Consider the following 6,507-nt stretch of genomic DNA (forward strand, 5'->3'; position numbering starts at 1 on the left):
AATATTAAATTATTTAAATAACTGAAAAGATACTTTTAAAATGAAACAAACTGCCAGCAGGTGGTGACAAGTCACTGATTTTATCACTGAATCATTCATTCAATTGATTCATTCGAATGGCTGATTCATTCAGGAATGAAGCAAATGACAGTATTTATGATGGGTAATCATGAATCACTGACTCACTAGATTTGTTTAAAAATGCAGTTCATTCATAAACGAGACACCGCTGTGTTTGAATGGAGATGCGTAGCGGTTGAGCTGTGACTTTGTTTCAAACTATTTTCGACGATGAAATGGAGCAAAATCAGACAATAGTGTTATAGTCAGACAATGTAGGTCACTTAATATTAACTTTTTGTCTATTGAACTGTTGTATTAAATCAGTATCACATTTACAAACTCCCTTAACAATCATTAAAAGCTGTCACTCATCTTAGCTCATCGCGATCTCACATTTATAATCACGAAGCTCTCTACACTGCACAATAAATCATTTATTTACACCATCTACACTTTGCTTATGAAAGGATTCATGAGATATGTCTGTGATACATTACTCAACGCTGCAAAAACACGTAGAAACCTTTGAAGCTCCCCTCAGCCATCACAACCACAAATATGATGAAGATCTGGTCAGTCGCACTGGGGCTCCTAAATATTTTTTCATAGTCGCACGCAGTAGTTTTCAGTTGCAAATGCGACTGAAATGGTCGCACTGTAGAGCCCTGGTGTATCATGGCACAAACAAATGAGATCTCTGAGGACCTCAGAAAAAGAGTTGATGTTGTTCATCAGGCTAGAAAAGTTTTCAAAGCCATCTCTAAAGAGTTTGGACTCTACCTATCCACAGTCAGACAGATTGTGTACAAATGGAGGAAATTCAAGACTACTGTTACCCTCCCCAGGAGTGGTCCACCAACAAAGAACACTTTAAAAGCAAGATGTGTAAAAGTCCACTAGGTTTCAAAGGACTGTAGGCTAACTTCTAAGCAACCAAAGGCCTTTCTCACATTGGCTAATGTTTATGAGTCCATCATCAGGAGAACACTGAACAACCACGGTGTCCATGGCAGAGTCGCAAGAAGAAAGCCACTGCTCTCCAAAAAGAACATTGCTGCCCATCTGCAGTTTGCTAAAGATCATGTGGACAAGCCAGAGGAATACTGGAGAAATGTTTTGTGGATGGATGAGACCAAAATAGAACATTTTGGTTTAAATGAGCAGCATTATGTTTGGAGAAAGAAAACACTGCATTCCAGCATAAGAACCTTATCCCATCTTTGAAACGTGATGGCAGTATCATGGTTTGGGCCTGTTTTGCTGCATCTGGTCCAGGATGGCTTGCCATCATTAATGGAACAATGAATTCTGAATTATACGAGCAAATTCTGAAGGAAAATGGCAGGGCATCTGTCCGAGAACAGAATCTCAGGAGAAAGTGGGTCATGCAGCAAGATAACGACTCCAAGCACACAAGTCATTCTACCAAAGAATGGCTAAAGAAGAACAAAGTTATTGTTTTGGAATGGCCAAGTCAAATTCTGGACCTTAATCCAATTGAAATTTTGTGGAAGGACCTGAAGCAAGCAGTTCATAGGAGGAAACTGAGGAATGGGCTAAAATTTCTACAAGCCGTTGTGCAGGACTGATCAGCAGTTACAAGAAACGTTACTTGCAGTTATTGCAAAAGGGGGTCACACCAGATACTGAAAGCAAAGATTCACATACTTTTGCCACTTACAAATATTTAAAACCGGATCATTTTTCTCCATAAATAAATGACAAAGTATATATTTTTCTTACATATGACCACGATATGAGAAATTTTATTTCATGATATCTAAATTATATATATATATACAGTGGTGTGAAAAGTGTGACAAATATGCAAAAAATTTAAAAAACAGGAAGGGGGCAAAACCTTTTTCACGGCACTGTATATATATATATATATATACACACACACACACACACACCTGTACATAGTTGTTCTTATATAAAAATAAAGAAGCAAATTACAAACTATAAGACAAATACAATGGATACAAATTAAATATTAAATACACTCGCTTTTCTAATACAGTAGGTTTAACATGCATACATGTATTTAACATCTTTTGTTGTTTGATAAACATTGATGAGACAGACAGGCTGCTGTCCCTTTAAGACCGAATGAATGTAATATATTGACACACATTTGGTTTTCACCCACCTGTTTAAGTTCACTTAAGCCATAACCGACTGTATTTACGTGAGATACTCCACACGATGGACATTTTGACAGCTTTGTGTGTATATTTGACGTGAAGGTGCAAGGAGAACTGATCGCGCGGGTGATATGGTGGTGTACCAGGTGATCACCGGCCTTCCGTTCTGTCGCTGGTCACAGCGAGCATGACTCAACTTTGTGGTCATCCATGTTCAGCTTTTCTTGAAGGAACTCTTTCATTTGTCTCATGACTTGTTCCATGTCTTCTGATGGTAAGCTGTATTGTTCTTGTGCATACTCAGCACTGTGCATGTCTGAGTGGTGCTGAGGTGGGTTTTGTTGTTGCTTACCCACACGATTTGCTCTTGGATGAGTCAGGCGAATACCTTTGGATGTCTGGTTACGTTTCCAGTTGTTCTTATCTTTTGGGTTTCTCGAGAAGCGTGGCTGGTCCCATGGATTTTTCCAGCGGTAGGGCTGTTGTGGACATGGGGGTCACGTTCTCTGTGCTCTTGATGGAGGACTCTGGTGTCGTGATGCCACTGGGTGTCGTCCAGTGCAAAGCTTGAGTCTTTGGTTACAGAGTTCAAGAGTGTGGATGTTTTGTTACCTTTCTTTGAGGCCATCTTCTGCTTGTTGTAGGCCTTCTGTGTTAGGTCACGCAACTGTTGGATGGTCATGGAGCGTGGACAGGCCATGACGCCAAGATGGTGGCTGACTCCAGGGTGCAGATTTCATAGGAAGAGGCTTTTGAAGTTCACATCCTCTTCAAGGTAAGGTTTGTTGTGTGCACCAAAGTAGGCTTGTCGGAGTCGGTTGTAGTAGGCTTGTGGAGTCTCTTGTCGACCTTGTTTGATCTCCAAGGCAGTTAACAGTCCATGTTCAGACTCAGGTCTGTAAACTCTTTAATCAGGACCTCACGAAGTAGCCGGTAGTTTGACTTTGTTTGACTGTGCTGTCAATTTAGGAAGTTTCGTACCTCAGGACTGGACGTGGCTCTAAGGAGGTTTGGCAGGAAAGGGTTGTGTGGAGAAGGCAAGTGAGGTTTTGGGTTGTGGCCCTTCGCTTCTTTCATTGTATGCCAGTTCTTGGACGTGGGACTCTGCTCTGCTCAGCAGTGGTGAGGCTGAGAGATGCTTCTCTTTTCTTGGCTCTTGTTTCAGCTCATAAGCATCTTTGAGTTCTTTTCTGACCATGTAGAGCTCATCGTTGGTATCGTCTAGTTGTTGGGTCAGATTGTCCATTTCAGTTATGTACCTTTCAAGGTGGTCTTTCAAGGTACGGATTTCAGCATTCTTGTCTCTGATGTGATTCTTGGCTTTCTCTAGTAGCTGTTCGGCATACTAGAGTCTGTTTACCAGGTCTTTCTGGGCAGCCTTTGCATGTTGTTGGTCGAGCTGAGCTTCTTAACTTGTTCCGTTGTTTCCGGCTCCCTCTCGTTGGGTGCTTTGAGTTGATCTTGAACTTTCACTTCCAGTTTGTCTATGCGGCGTTGAGCACGTTTCAGCTCCTCTTGAAGGTGGGTGATGTGCTTGTCGCTCAGTTTCAGCTGGGTTGTGAAGGCGTAGCTTAGGGAGCTGGTGATTTTGACTAGCTCCTCGTGGTTGTTGTTCTGGCTTGAATCTTGTGTCAGGAATCTTCTCAGGATTAGGATTATTATTAAAAATAATAACAGTTCAAATGTCTTGGGGGTGAGGCTGTCTGTCATGCCTCTCAGCCAAGTGTTCACATCTTCCCCATGGGCAATGGGGTCTGCAGTCTGCGGCATGTTGGCACGCTGGGGAGAAGAGAGACTGACACAGATCTGTGTGGAGTAGAAGCCTATGTGTGGTGGGACAAATAAGTGTTGTGTCCGTGATTGTGAACCACTAGCGAAGTGTGGTGATGACTGCTGGTCTCAGGGTGTCTAGGTAGACTAGGGATGTGAAGACTTCGTCACTCTAATGAAGAAGAGGAAAATAGAGAAAGAGGTGAGAAACAAATTTAATGCTAAGCAACATTTCAGTTTTCAAATGAGGAAAATTCTCTTTTTTTCCAATTAAATGTTATCAAAAAGGTAAACAACATTATTAAATCTCTGTTTTAGACAAAAAAATACAATAATAATGTTGATATCTCTTTTCTTAGTCTGACAGGATTGACACCGTACACCTTACAGTTGGGCCGCTCACCAGGGAGGCTGCGAAGGCGACAGTTGTTCAACACTTATCTCTATTAAATTGATCTCAGCGTTGGATGAGATGCTAAAATTTGGATTGCGTTTCCAAATGTAGGGAGGTTAGGAAGAACGAAGGAGGGGTTGATTACAATCAAATTCATAAGGATGATTCGTCTTCTTCGACAAGATTATGTATTTCATTCACATAGAATTGATTGATGGTTCTTACAGGTCCCTACGCATGTGAAGAGTAAAGAGGAAAGAAAGCAGGAGAGAACAGGAGAGAAGGGAAGGAGACTCAGTAAACTGAGTGGATCGGGTACACTAGCAGGCTCTGTTTCTATTATACCAAACTACGAGTAGAGAATTGTTTTTAGTTGCTGCACAACTAATCAAACAAAAATAAAATTTATGTGAAAGACCGTTGTCTTTCTAATTTATTTGAAATTTATTTGTCTCCTATTAAGGGCTCAGGTGTGTCGTTCCCAAGCTAGGATATACAGAGGAAAGAAAATGGTAAGACAAAGTAAATTTAAAAAAATAAAAAATGGGCAAAATAAGCAAAAATGAAATTAAATAAAGAAGGAAATCAATAAATAAAACAATAGTGGCTAAGTGTATAACCAAAACAGGAAGAAAGAGTGGTAAAACGCAATAAAATAATGAGTAAGTATGAGTCTGAATAGAATCTATTGAGATGGCTAATGAAATCAATTAGGTAGAATAAGTTAAGTTATTATGTACCTAAATTATTTGTACCTAAAATGATTAGGCCCAAAAAGGAATACTAGAAATAATGATCATATGAAATGATCAGAGGGGGAAATTTGAATGATTCCAAATAAATTTAATGTTTTAATTAAATTTGAATTTGGCACAATTAATAATTGTGAGTCAGTATTTCCCTTTCTAGTAAAATAAGATAAAGTGGTAAGAAGTGAGAAAAGGGAGAAATAACAAAGAGAAAGAGACCAACAAGTGTATTAGTTGATATGTTTAAAGGGTTAACTCATTTTAGCGTTGCCCCTACAGACACTGCATTCAACCACTGGATGTTAATGCTAACTGCTAACCTTTGAGGCTAATGGCTTTAGCATATTCTTCAATGTAAACACAACCGTTTCGTTAGCTTAGCAACACCGTGGAGTTTGTTTACAATAGCGTCATTGTGCTGCGCGTGCACAGTTCAGAGTTGCTCCGGAAGTAGGTTAAGACTTCCGTGTCACGATAGTAACTATGGCAACCAAAACAAACTAGTGGACTAGCACGTGAATTGTTGCATTGCAAGTACAGTTAAGCATGTAACATGAAATGTTGGCGCATTTCAACACTGTACAAATAACAAACACCATTTTAGATGGTTTTGAGGTGTGGCGCTTAAACTCTCAGTTCGTTCGGAGTTAAATTTAACTTTATTCAAATAGCAGCTTCGTGCTGCAGTTAAGGGTAACAGTGATAGCGATCTCGGCGGATCTGAAATCTCCATGCCAGTTTCTCTGGACACGTAAACACAACAGGTTTTCTTCGCTGTTGGTACAAAGTTAAAATTTACTTGATCAAGCTTTTAAAACACTCCCATTCAAATCACGCTCTGACACACGCAGTGTTAAGTGAGATTAAATTCACTTTGTGAACAGACACAAACAGGCAAGCATTATTCTCGAATGTTTTAACCCAGGAAGTCGAATAGCATAGTTGATTGGGCAATGGAACACGGACTGGCAATCAAGCTATGAATAAGGCTTTGATAAATAGATTGAGGAACGTTCTCAGATGTTAACTTTAAGTTCACTTACTGCGGTTTAACAATGGAGAGGCGGACTCGAGTTACAGCCTTCTCTGCATTCATTCAGTTCATTAATTCAAGCGGTCGTGCGCTGCTTACGTCACACACACTAGTCTCGACTCAGAAGCTTCTAATCTTTCATCCGCAGCAATCGAAAAGATGAAATAACTTGGTTTATGCTCACAATTTAGATTAAACTGCCCGCATTCTCCACCAATATATGTAAGGGAAACAGGTCAATTTAGCTCAAAGGGAATCATTTAAGATTTTATAGGAAATTTGGACAGAATCACGGTTTTACGGCTGATCACGGAGTCGGTCAGCGATTCATTAAACGAGCCGCATAACATC

The 6,507-nt window shown here is 40.1% G+C and overlaps 1 protein-coding gene and 1 long non-coding RNA gene across 2 annotated transcripts in view; one reads left to right on the forward strand and one right to left on the reverse strand.

Moving 5' to 3' along the window:
* rptor (regulatory associated protein of MTOR, complex 1) overlaps positions 1-6,507 on the forward strand; it is a 304,247-nt gene that overhangs the window by 15,225 nt on the left and 282,515 nt on the right. The gene's annotated exons all lie outside the window — the stretch shown is intronic.
* LOC107710276 (uncharacterized) overlaps positions 4,290-6,507 on the reverse strand; it is a 9,665-nt gene continuing 7,447 nt past the window's right edge. Inside the window, exons 2-3 of the long non-coding RNA XR_001636578.1 lie at positions 5,959-5,961; positions 4,290-4,667 (exon numbers count right to left, since the gene is read on the reverse strand). This is a non-coding gene — a long non-coding RNA (uncharacterized LOC107710276). The remainder of the gene's footprint in view (positions 4,668-5,958; positions 5,962-6,507) is intronic.

This window comes from Sinocyclocheilus rhinocerous, unplaced genomic scaffold, assembly GCF_001515625.1.
Source record: "Sinocyclocheilus rhinocerous isolate Xijiao unplaced genomic scaffold, SAMN03320098_v1.1 scaffold567, whole genome shotgun sequence".
In the NCBI taxonomy this organism is placed as follows: Eukaryota; Metazoa; Chordata; class Actinopteri; order Cypriniformes; family Cyprinidae; genus Sinocyclocheilus; species Sinocyclocheilus rhinocerous.